The sequence below is a fragment of the Carassius auratus genome, chromosome 46 (assembly GCF_003368295.1).
Source record: "Carassius auratus strain Wakin chromosome 46, ASM336829v1, whole genome shotgun sequence".
Taxonomy (NCBI): Eukaryota; Metazoa; Chordata; class Actinopteri; order Cypriniformes; family Cyprinidae; genus Carassius; species Carassius auratus.
Genome location: NC_039288.1, coordinates 8642549 through 8655183, shown reverse-complemented (window position 1 = coordinate 8655183; position 12635 = coordinate 8642549).

Here is a 12635-nt window from a genome sequence, read left to right as displayed (position 1 = left end):
TTCATGGGTGCGAAGTCATGGGTTTGACTACTGTTCCAGTGCACTTTCACAGGTATAAGGTTGGAAAAACACGGGATGCCTGGAACGTGGCATAAGCTGGAAAGTTTGTTTACTTTATAATAAGTCATTTAGATCGAGAGCTGCTACAAAACAAGAGACGGGATTTATTGCACGAACCAATCACATCTAATCATAACCGATCATATGCAATTATAGCACGACAGAGGCATTGCCTCCTCTCACGTGACTTTCCCCCATTCTTCACAATGAAAACACAGCCTTCAAAAGTCACAACATGCTGGTCTCTTTAGAAAGTCTATTGACCAAAGGAAGGCAAGCCTCCACTGTAACTTTACCTGCGGGTGTCGCTGTTGGACAGTGTTACTTCATCTATCTATCTATTTGGGTTCATTACACTTTTCAAAAATGTTTTTGGAAATTTTGTGGAAACTGAAATATTTTACTCAGGATTCTTTGATTAACATAAAGTTCAAAAGAACAACATTTATTTAAAAAATAAATCTATTGTAACATTATAAATGTCTTTACTGTCCCTTCTGATCCATGTCACAATTCTCTCTGTCCATATTTTAATACTTTTTTCAAACTTTCAGATAAGGCTTTCTTAAGTCAGCATTCAAAGTTAGTTTTAGTAAAAAAAAAAAAAAAAAAAAAAAAAAAAATATATATATATATATATATATATATATATATATTTATATTTTAGAATAGCTCTGAACTTATTTTTCCTTTCCTATCCTAATCCAAATTTGATTTGAATTCACAAACTGAAAAGATTTTAAAAGGCATTCTCAAAACAATTCTGAATGACGCACAACCCTGGCGCACATAGGTGTCAGCGTATATGAATGAATGGAAACCCTGCAGTCAACGTCTGGCGTCCAGGATGACTTGACTTCACCCAAGGACCTGGTCTTGAGGAGCAATGGAAACGAGAGTGAGAGAGTTAAAGAGAGAATGATCAATAAAGAAGAGACAAAACATTAAACAGAATGGATTGGGTCTTCCTTCACCTAGTCAAGAAAGACCCATACTCCCTGTCACTCCTTGGCACAATCTCCAGGGAACCGCTCACAGAAATACAGCCCGACTGTGCTTCACTTCACTCCTGATAAGCCACCCCCCCCCAAAACACACATACAGACACGCACATAGAAAACAAGAGCTTTTTATGTAATCTGCCTTGTCTTTTACAGGCCTCCTTGCCCTCGATCTGCAATGTTTTGTAGCCAAAGTTAGTCAGCCTATTATGAAAACAAATCCCCAAAAGCGACGGTACAGCTTAATTTATCATCAGTGAAACACAGTGTTCAACTTGTCCTGTCGCTTTTGTTTAAATACCTTCACACATTTTCCTATTCTTGCTAAAAATCTGCCACCTTATTACAAAAGGCTCTTTGCACCATGTGTTCTGGCCTTGTGCTTTTTGTTACATTCCAGACAGCCTCATATTAAAGACTTCAGTTTTGTTATTGCAACAAAGATATTTGACTTCCTTACTTATAGGTCAAACGTCTTACATCGTGCACAGAACTGTAGTAAACTAGGTTATTCAGACATTGCCTTAAAAGTACTCAGCCAGTCAGTTCCCTTTTCAGAGAATGCAAAGCAGGGTTTTTTTTTCTTTCTTTTTTTTCTTTCTCTCACTGTTCCACTGTCTCTATGGGGAAAGAGGCATGTGAATAACTTCTCATCAGCCTTTTGGTTTTAAGCTGCATGCTGCTATATTTCTTTTTGTAATTCAGTACCTTACGTTTTTTAAGCTACCACAAAACCAAGAACACAGTTGCACTAAATTAAATTTTAACAGTGCAAGAGTGTCTACAGGTCCATAAACAAGAAGTTTATATTGAGTAACTTAAATTTGAGACACATTACTGCCAGTTGCTTTTTGGTCCAATGAAAATAGTTCCAAATTATGTCAAACTTTATTATCTATTTATTTTCTATTTAAACCAATACTTTAGTTTTGTGATATTTGACTGCTGAAATTGTGTGGCTTTCTGTCATTAATAAGTCATTCCTCTGTCACTTAGCAACTAAAATAATACACTACTTGACTAAGGGTGTGTTCACATTAGCAAAATTTCATCCAAATTTGATCCATTGTCAATAGTGTAGAGATGTACAGTATGAAGCCCAGGTCACACAGAAGTCACTTTCAAACCAAGCAGCTTTCTGATGGTCAACACAACAAATTCATCTGACCAACTGTGAACATGTGCAAAAAATGTTTGGGGAACTTTCCTGCCCTCTCGCAAAACTCCTGATTGCATGGATTCCTACTGGAATGACTAGATTTCACCCGCAAAATTTACAGAGCAATGTTAATTGTGTCTGCACACTAAGGCGTTTGTCTCTGAAGTCCACAAGAAAGGTGACCAGAGTATGGACTTTGAGAAAGATATCAATGGCTTAGCGTGACATTTGGTGTCATTAATGCTTTATAATAATCCACCACAGCTGCAGAATCATTATAAGTTTCATTACCTGTTAAAATCATTAAATCATTACCTGTTTCAGGTCTGATTGTGGATATGAAGCATTCAACGTTTCATAGGTGAAAGCAAAGCAAACAGGAAGTAGGCTTTGATGATTTTCCACCATGACACAAACAAGGTGGAGCCAAAGTTGGACTCATCCATTATTCAGAGGGGAGGCAACGAGGAGTTGTCTGACCCGTTTTGGAATCCATATACACTGTCACTTTCAATCACCACTGTGGCCTGAGCATCCCTGGCATCCAAGGACCACTCCGGCAGCACTCCACAGGCTATGATTCAACACTGTTCCGTGGTTAGAGATGTAGGGTGCATTCATTTTCACGGTGCTCCACAAAGCTGATCCTGGATCAGTCCCACGCCACAAACGTTGTCCGTTCTAGCTACACTCCATCCGACCAGGTCAATCCCAGCTGCACCACTTACCAGTGACAAAAGGCAGTGGTTGTTTAAAGCAAGGGACTGAACAAATGGCAAATCAATATGCAAAAGCAATCAGCAGGCCAAGTGCTGAGAGAAAACACACTGATTGTAATGAATAGGTATTAAACCCTTCTGAATGCCAAGGCATATAATCTCGGGTGACTCATGCACAGGCAAAATAAGCTGAGCCAAATTCACAACACACGACCCCCCGTCCAAGTCAAAGGTCATGCTCTGTGCCTTTCCAATTAATTTCCTTACACTGGTTTGGTTAATGAACCTAAAAACATAAAATCCAGCTTGGTGGGTGATACCTAAAAAAAATGTGACCAACCTAACCTGTTTTGAAAGTGTTTAGAGCAAATCAGCACAAAGAATGCATGATTGTGCCCACCACCTCTTCTACAATGCAAAGGAAAATCAGCTCAGCCTACATAGAAATTAACTCAAGCAATTAAAAATCAACAGTGGATTTATCAGCCTTTAAATCAAACGCTTCACAACATACACTAATGCCCCAAATGAGAAGATAAATGACGTCTATACTTGATTTTCAAGCAACTTCCCTGCCTTTAATTCAGAAGGTCTACAGCACACACCGATGCCCCAAATTAAAAGATAAATGACGGTCATTTCAAGCTAGTTTCCTGCCTGCTAATATTTTGATGTATGCTCTCAGGCCAGAAATATAGGTAATGCACTGCCAGTGTGAGGTTCAGTTGAAAAGAGGTGTTACCCAGCATGCTTTGTGGCTGGGGTCAGATGAGAGTAAGTCTGATCTGATAACTCGCTAATACTATAGCATAATAGTGTACATTTAGGGGAGCATTCATGATTGACTGGAGGTCTACATTTCACTGTAATATCACATTGGGTATATATGTGTTACCATAATTGAGTTATAAACTGTATTTACAACAGTCAAGGTGTGTAACAGCTTATATATGTATGTACTATTCTTGTATTATTCTTGCTTGTATATTACTCACTATTAAGCACTGAAAAATGTGTGTGATTTGCTTCAATATTTGTAAAAGGCTATTCATATCCATGTTATTTTTCCTTTTTCCTTTTCAATAAAAAAAAAATGTGTTAAAAATAGTATGCTTATGATTAAGATAAAGTAAAATAATATCCTAACAAATACCAGTTTGCAACAGCAAGCAGCATAATGGACTGTTGAGTGGAAGTTCTTATGTTAAAAATAATGTAAAAATAATATCTTGTGATTTAAAAAGAGAGTCTTCACAGAAAAATAGTCTGTGAAGACTCTGAATGTGTTACTCCTTCTTAAAATTACTAGATGGCCTAGTTTATAGTGTGTAATTTGAGACACAGCTATATTGATGTTAGCTAACTTACTTAGCAAGGTTCTATTCGAACTGTTGCTTTGCCATGGCGCTAGTTTTCCTGAAACCCGTGAATTAAGGAAATCAAACATGTACTTGCGTTGATTTATAAATGAAAACAATGCACGAAACCCAGTATGATCTTGTACTTTCCTATGTTTTTGGCTTTAGGCTTCTGCACATTTGATGTCTGTTGGTGTGGATGATTCATCCTAACCTAGTCTTATTCACATTTAAATGTATTTATTTAGCAGGCTACATGCGTTTTTGTTCCTCTGTTTTCTCTGCTGTTGTCGTATCACATTTCAGCGGTACCACAAGGTCACTGGTAGCCCTTTGTGTGGCAGCCTGTTGGGTTGAGCACACTCAGACTTTCAGTCAGCCCACATTAACCTTGCTAGGCCGGAACAACAAGAGGAACACCAACACAAACAGGCACATACGCTCATGAGTCTACTAAACGCAAGATTCATCTCAGCTTAAATGGCTGTCTTTTTTCTTCCAGTCAGTCTATTTTCCTTTTCTTTCATCCTCAGACTCACCCAAACACTCATTTAGGATCATAAAAATCTCCATCTCAGCTTCAGTTTTACTGCCTGTCTTTGTCTTCCCAGTCAGTTTATCTATCTGCTTCCTTTGTTTGACACACAAAAACACATGCGATGATCCATATGCGCTCATTCACAGTCTCTTGTGCACACACAAATAGCACAATCTCTTTCTAACCCCCATTACAGTCATACAGTGAAGTGACTGACTTCATTATTCACCTTTTTCAACGCCCCCGCATTGCTGCCTCTCTTTCTTTGTCTTTCTCTCTCTCTCTCTCTCGGGTATACGGAGTCAAACGTTCTGTCGCCATTCCCTCCAACCTGCCATTTCTCACCTGTTAAAACACCCCCTTAAGACAAGTCTATTAGACCTGTGGCAGGATTCTGCAAATTTTACACACACGAGGATGAGGCCAACAATGACACACTGATTCTTTTTTTCTCACCCTAACACTCTTCTAAACCACAAAAGCTGTGAAGTTATGCAGAGTTGACGGTATTGAGAGATGCGACGATAGCTTTGACAACACAAGATATTGTCTTAAAAGATATGTGTCAGCCTTCGTGACAAAAGAAGGCTATGGCGTCCCAAATTCAGACTGGGCTCAGAGAATTCAGTTTATATCATATCACTCATGTACAGTTAGCGAAGTATAACGGGATAGTCAAGGCTGCTTTTGTGAGTCTTATCACACCTCTATAATTACTGCTATTAATTACACTTCCTACAAAGATTATTCCGAAAGCGATCGCTCCATCTTAGACGTCTCATGAGGGCGGAAGCGCTTAGAGGTCAACCGCAAGGTTACTACACCAATGTGCCATCACACACCAGGATAAGTTGTCTTTTTCAAGTCACACCTGTAACGCTGTCTTAACATTCAATCTTGCTATTTTGCATGACGATGACACCAATCTGCCATAGAAGACATCTCGGTGTCGATTCTGAAGTGCCCAAAAGAATGATGGTGAATGACAGTAAATACACCTTCAAGCCCCAGTGGAACTATCTTTCTCACCTCTCATTGCACCCTCGCTCAGCTGTCAATCACAGAGGTCAGCGCCGGGTATGACCGCCGTCATGGCCCGGCGGCTCTTCTCTTATGCTAATTTAGCCTGTTATCTGCCCCATGACATTTAGCTGCTGCGGTTACAGTGTGCTGTTGGCTACCGGGGTGTGCGAGTTGCATGATGTATGGCACACATGCATGCGTGTTCATGTTGGGGTAATGAGATGTCAGAGTGGTGTGTATGTGTAATGGTGTGTGTTGGAATCTCTGTTTACATGTATGCAAATGAGTTTAGTCGTAAAATGTTGAGTTTATAGCTTCAAGTGAAAGAAAATGTCCTGGTGCTGCAGGTATTTGGTTATAGAGGGCACAATGGTGGACAAACAACCTGTGAGTCTATTAGTAAGGTTGATTATTTTATCAGTTTGTACTTTTTAAAATATGTTTATTATACATTATATTCATTATTATTTGATTGATTGATTTATTTTTTTGTTTGGTCTTACACTTGATTTGTTTATTTGGCATAATGTCAGGTAGCCGTGCCCTCACTATAATGTCATTGGACTAAAGTAGGCTCTCATTGCATATTAATCATCAAGCATGCATTTGTAGTGACCAATTGTGGAAGATTATAAAATATTATATGACAAATCTCTCAAGGTTGACAAAAAAATCAAAATAAGCATTTCTTAGTTTTTGTGAAAGCAAACAGACCGAAAGAGGAGTTTTGATTGGCATTTGTGATTTCCATTTCCACGTTCTGTGTGGACAGAAAGTGCTGGTTGAATTCTGGAAAGTATACTGGCAAACTACTCTTACTATTTCTTTACATTTATCAGAAATACTAAAAATACTATGGTAGTATGCTATTTTCCAAACTCAGTTCTGATTTTGAGCGCTGCATTTTAAAAATGGCAGTCCAGTTTAGATTAGTACAAAATATGTGTCTCAAGATGACATTTCCAATCAGTTTTCATTCAGTTTTTATGATATGTAAATCATTTACGATCACTTTCAAAGAAAAAACAATAGTGAGATATGTTTTAAATGTTTTCTGATTAAGTCGTGTGTTTAATCAGAATGCCTCTGGATAAATGGAATGTCAAACAAATAGCAGGCTATGCCATTTTTATAATAGGCCAACTTTTTTATATTTAAGGTTGATTGATGACATTAATGATGGACTGGAGTCATGTGGATTACTTATGCATTATTGTTTTTAACAGCTGTTTGGACTCTTATTCTGACGGCACCCATTGACTGCAGAGCATCCATTGGAATGCAAATGATGTGATGCTACAAGTCTTTTCAGATGAAGAAACAAACTCATTTAAATCTTAGATGTCATGAGGGTGAGCGGCAGATTTTCCTTTTTGAGTTCAATTTTCCATCAACTTTTTCTTCCGTCCTTCTTGTAACTTTTTGATTTAACGGCACAGACTCTATTGGATGAGAACAGAACTGAGCTGAATGATTAAATCACTGAATCAACAATGAACTGACTCTAACTGAAAATTTGACTTTATTATTGTCCTCATTATTGTTTGCATTATTGAAACATATACAGTAATAATGTAAAAAAAATATTAAATTAATATAAATTAGCTTTAAAAAGCTGCTTTCATTCATCAAGCACTTTAAAAATAAAGGCGACTTCATTGTTGATGTTTTTAACAAAAGGAAGGAATCCTGCGTATCTAATGCATTGTACTGAGTTTTCATTATTTTTCTGTATTTTTCGGCAAAACAAAAAGGTTAAGACTACTTGAACATTTTGCATATCCCCATTACAGACTGATTGCACACCTGCACCGACGCTGTCATGCATCCTCTGTGCCTGCTGGTGCCAGCAACACAGCAATGTGTGTGTGTGTGTGTGCACGCGTAAATTTCCATCTAATGATCATGACTTCTACACATCATTCTTTTCTATCAGCTCACTGCCATTTAGTACAAATTACAGCCATCAGCTCCACCCACGACACATCATAGCCGTAGATTCCCGAGGGAGCAATTCTTCAAATCTTCTTCAAATCTTTCTTCCACATGCCCAGGTAAGACGTGTTCACCCACAGGCCAGCATGCATGAATGCCCACACTCGCCGGCCCCGGTTACCCAATATAACCCTTTCAGCTGAACCCTGGCCAGTCATAACTTGATTTAATTACTATCTCATTACTCTCTGCAGCTGCACATACTCCTTCAACTCTCCGTCCTTCTCCTCCAGGCTTGTGAATTCCGCTCAATTGCCCCGGTTAATGGAGAGGACCCTAATAAAGCATTGAGCACTCTTGGACGTAAAGCTCCTTTATACGCCCCGACATTGAGAGGGAAACTTCAGAGCCCGAATCGGCCAAAGCACAGCCTGGTTCTGTTTAGCGACGCTGGGTTTACATGAACACCAGCCACGACTGCCATATTTATAGACCCCTCCACCATGGCACGCTAATGCAGCCGGAATGAGCAGAGAACTAAAATCAGCCATGCACCCTCACGCCCACCGCTGGCGTCCGACTCCACTGTAATAGTTTCTATTTGTGGAAGAGGAAGGATATAAACAAATGCATTAGCTGTGTCTCGCCACAGGAACGACGGGGGAAAACAAGTCATAGTGAACAGCGGGAAAGAGAGGAGGTGAGGCGGTGGGTGCCGAGAGGAGTGGGGGAAGGCAGAAATGAAATGAAAACGTTGAGATTGGGATTTAAAACTGCAAAGTGGCGTGAACAGATAAGGGATGGAGAGAGAGAGAGAGTGAGAGGGAAGATGGTGTGAGTACTGTAGATCCAATCTCCAACCCTGTCAATCAGAACCGCAGTGTTTCCTGCCCACACATCCCTGCCCCTCTTACAGGCATTACACATGCAGCGAAGAGTGTCTTGTGTCAGCCGTATTGATCGTGTGCCAGAACGGACGGGCGGCCTCAGCTGATTGAATATACTGGATGGCTTCCATTGTGGAGCTTCATCTTCAAAGTGGTTCTGAAGCTCTGGATCAAACGCTGAGTGTCGTAAGTGATTACGGACGGTAATGATAATGACTTTGTTCTGTTCTGGATGACTGTTTGATGAAGTTTGTTAGGCTTCTTCTGCGGCTCTGAAGTTCAAATAGGCACACCAACCACTTCCTGAAATGAGTAAAATGGTTCCTGTCGTTAAATTGACTGTATAATAAAATCATTTGCTAGCTCATGAGCTCTGCAAATCTGTAATAATTCTTCTGGAATATCAGTACTAGGAATTTCTCACCCCTTGCAAAAAAGGTAATACTTTGGCTAGAATCCCGTAATACAGGTTTTGTTGCTACATTAAAACGCGGACAACTTGGTATTAGCCGCCATTGTCATCAAATATAATATAATAAATAAATAAAAGGAAAATGTAATCATCATTTACCTCATGACATTATAAACTGGTTTGACTTTTTCTTCCATAGAAAAAAAAGTTATGTGCAATAAAATCACAAACAAACTATAAAACACTATGTTAGTCTTTTTAAGCCATTCATTAGTACTGTGCTATGCAAAGAATCAGTGTTATCAACTGATCATTTGTGCTTGTGCATATTCAAAATCGGGGGCATTATTAAGCCAAACACCATTCATCATTGGTTCATAACCAAATCACTTCCAAAGATTTGCAATAAAGTTGTAGGGACTATTTTTATGGTAGCGTTTTTCATCTATTGGAGCTTGACAGCCTTTGATCCCTATATTGTTTTGTAGTATAAATGTTATACAACTCATAAAATAATAAATAAATAATATATCCTCACTGTAACAAAAAAAAAAAAAAACTGTTAAATGACAGTAAACTACTGGCAGCTACATTTGCTGGCATAAAGCTGTTTTTCTACAGTGTACCTACTGTAATCTGCAGTTTATTACTGTAAAAATATTACAGTACCATGCCGTAGAAAAATACAAGCTGTTATTACAGTTATATTAGAATTCCTACTGTAATTTAATAGGCTCTTTATTACTGTAAAATGTCTTAAAGTACTGTAGAATGGCATCTTAACATTGTAACACTGCTAGAAGCTAATGATTACGTACATTTTAAAATTAAATACAACTTAAAACTATTGAACACAAATTGCTCGGACAAGAGATGGCTTTAAGCATTAGGATTTTTATCAAAGCATTATTAATGACACTTCACCAGCGAGACTGGACTGAACAGAACCCAATGCTATGACTCGACATGAACATCTAGTTGCAGAACATGTGACTTCAGCTTACTAAATACCACTCAAAGTTCATGAGCTTTTTGTAAGACCTTGTCCTGTCTTCTTCGACAGCAACGTCACTCGGCGGGCCTTTGTTTCCCTCTCGTGGTCCACACCAATGAAGTGCCTAAAATGTAATACTAGAGAAATAAGGAATGTTAGGTGTGGCAAGTAAAAATTCATTGGGGTCCTACTGTGTTCGAGAAAAATAAAGAAAGAGAGCGGTGGGGTGGGGGGTAAAGAGAGAGAACAAGAATTTCTGAACAAAGCTGGGCTGAAAAATTCTGACAATTTTTATCTTTGAACAAACTACAATGTCCTTGTAGCTTTGCTTTCTATAGGTTTTGTAAGTTGCCTGCCAAAGTCTTTATTATACAGCATTCTACATACCGTATAGGTCACTAGTGTGAACTTTGACCCAATTCGAAGGGGAACCTAATGGTTTCACAATAGTAACTTTATCATTTTAGCATGAGCAGTGTTTTCCTATAAGCATGAGAAAGGTCTGTATACTGAGAGGTTCAGATTAGGATAGCACAAATTACAATTGGGCCAGCAATGATGACTTCTTTTCAATGTCAGTGAAGTGACTGGCCCAGAACGGAGCATGACATAAAGCTCCAACTATCTTTTCTGACAGGCTCGTCTTCATCTCAGTGACTCTTTAACTTTTCATTCCCTCCTCTGACCTCAATCAAGGCCTTTCATTTTATCACAGCGCAATTTCCATCGCAGATATAAACTCATTTGCGTTCATGAAGGTCAATGACTGAATGAACACAAACGGAGGGAGTTATCTGGACACGGCCGATCTTACAGCCGAATCTGATGTCATTATGAAGACTTGCTGTGGGACGACTCAGTAAATAAGCGGCTCTCAAAGACATCAGATGGCAGACGACTGACGCAAAGCAGGACGGAGCCGGTGAAGGACGGAACTGTGCTGGAAAACCTACTGGTGGGGGAACATGTTGTGCAGTGCACACACACATGTAATAATGCACTCCTGTAAATATACTCTTCCCAGAGCAACCACTAATGAATGTTAATTTCAGTCCCATGGTGTTGATCCAGTATGCTGATAAAGAGAGAGACGGTGTTTCTCTATGTGTGTGTGTGTGTGTGTGTGTTTGAGGCCTGTGGGAGCACCTAAGCATCTCGTGGAGCGGCGCTTTCATATTGAACATTAGTAAAATGGACCACAATGTCCGGCTTTCTTCTCTTGTCTGTAATTAAAGAGTTGATTATTAAAACGAAGCTGTGGATAATTCCCTTAAGCATGCTGATGTTATAACACAGAGTGAGGAGCTCCATGCAGATGCTCTAGCTGCTCTGTATCAGGTGTAACTATCAGAGGCGCTCGGGGATTCTCAGGAGACCAGCGCCATCCCTGACCTCTGCTGTGGTTTCTTTCTCCCTACTCGCTTACAAAAATCCTCCAGAAATAGAAGAATATATTGATATTCGAACTGGTGTGGGGTTATAGTATCGTCTTGCTTGTTCACAAAGTGATAAGATGCATTCATTGAAGCCTGCATTTACAGTCCACATGGCAGCTACAGGGTCAAAATGTCCTGAATTAAAAAAAAAAAAGAATGAATGAAAAGTGAAACCTATTGACTGTAAGTTACTTTACCATATCACTGAAAAAAGAAGAAGTAGATTTAGAGACAATGCGTGTAGTTTTACTCGGAAATACAGAGATTTTTTTAAAAGAAATTATTATTATTACAATGGATAATATTCAACTAAATTATTTTTATGTGTTTTATTTGTAAGTAGAAAATATATTGTATGCTATTTGTAAAGGAAAAAACAAGGCACTTTTTTTTTACTTTTTATGTTATTTTATTTATTAAAGTTATATATGTATATATTTTTCTTGCATTATTTTATAAAAATTACTATATTTATGTATGTATGTGTATATATATATATATATATATATATATATATATATATATATATATATATATATATATATGCATGTATGTATGTATGTGTATATATATTTATACATAATGTGTAGTTTATTTTTTAATACATTATTACAGATAAAATTGTCATCATCATAACATTTTGAGTAAAAACATTTGAATTACATTTAATTTGATTAACTGTATAATGTAAAAAAATACAAACATGTACATTATAATAAAAAGTATTTTATTCATTTTCTAATAAAAATAAAAACTGTAAAAAGATGCTCCCTGAACAGTCCATCACTTTTGTTTTTATTTTATTTAAATTTAGTTACATATACGTTTAACATTACCTTTCAAATAGTTTAGTTAATATTTATTGCATTATTTTAGTATTGCTTTTTTCCCCCACATGCTTATAGGAATTCTCAGTATATTTTAAGGTTAAAAAAAATAGTAGGTTGATACTCATGACCAATTATGTTTATATGAATAAACAGGCAACACAATGCCTCCCATAATGTCAAGAACTTTAGGGTCACATTTTGACATCACCTCATTTTTTTCAGTGAATTTGTGGCAACCTACTGTATTCCATTTTAGCATAAAATATACAGGATTTTTATAGTC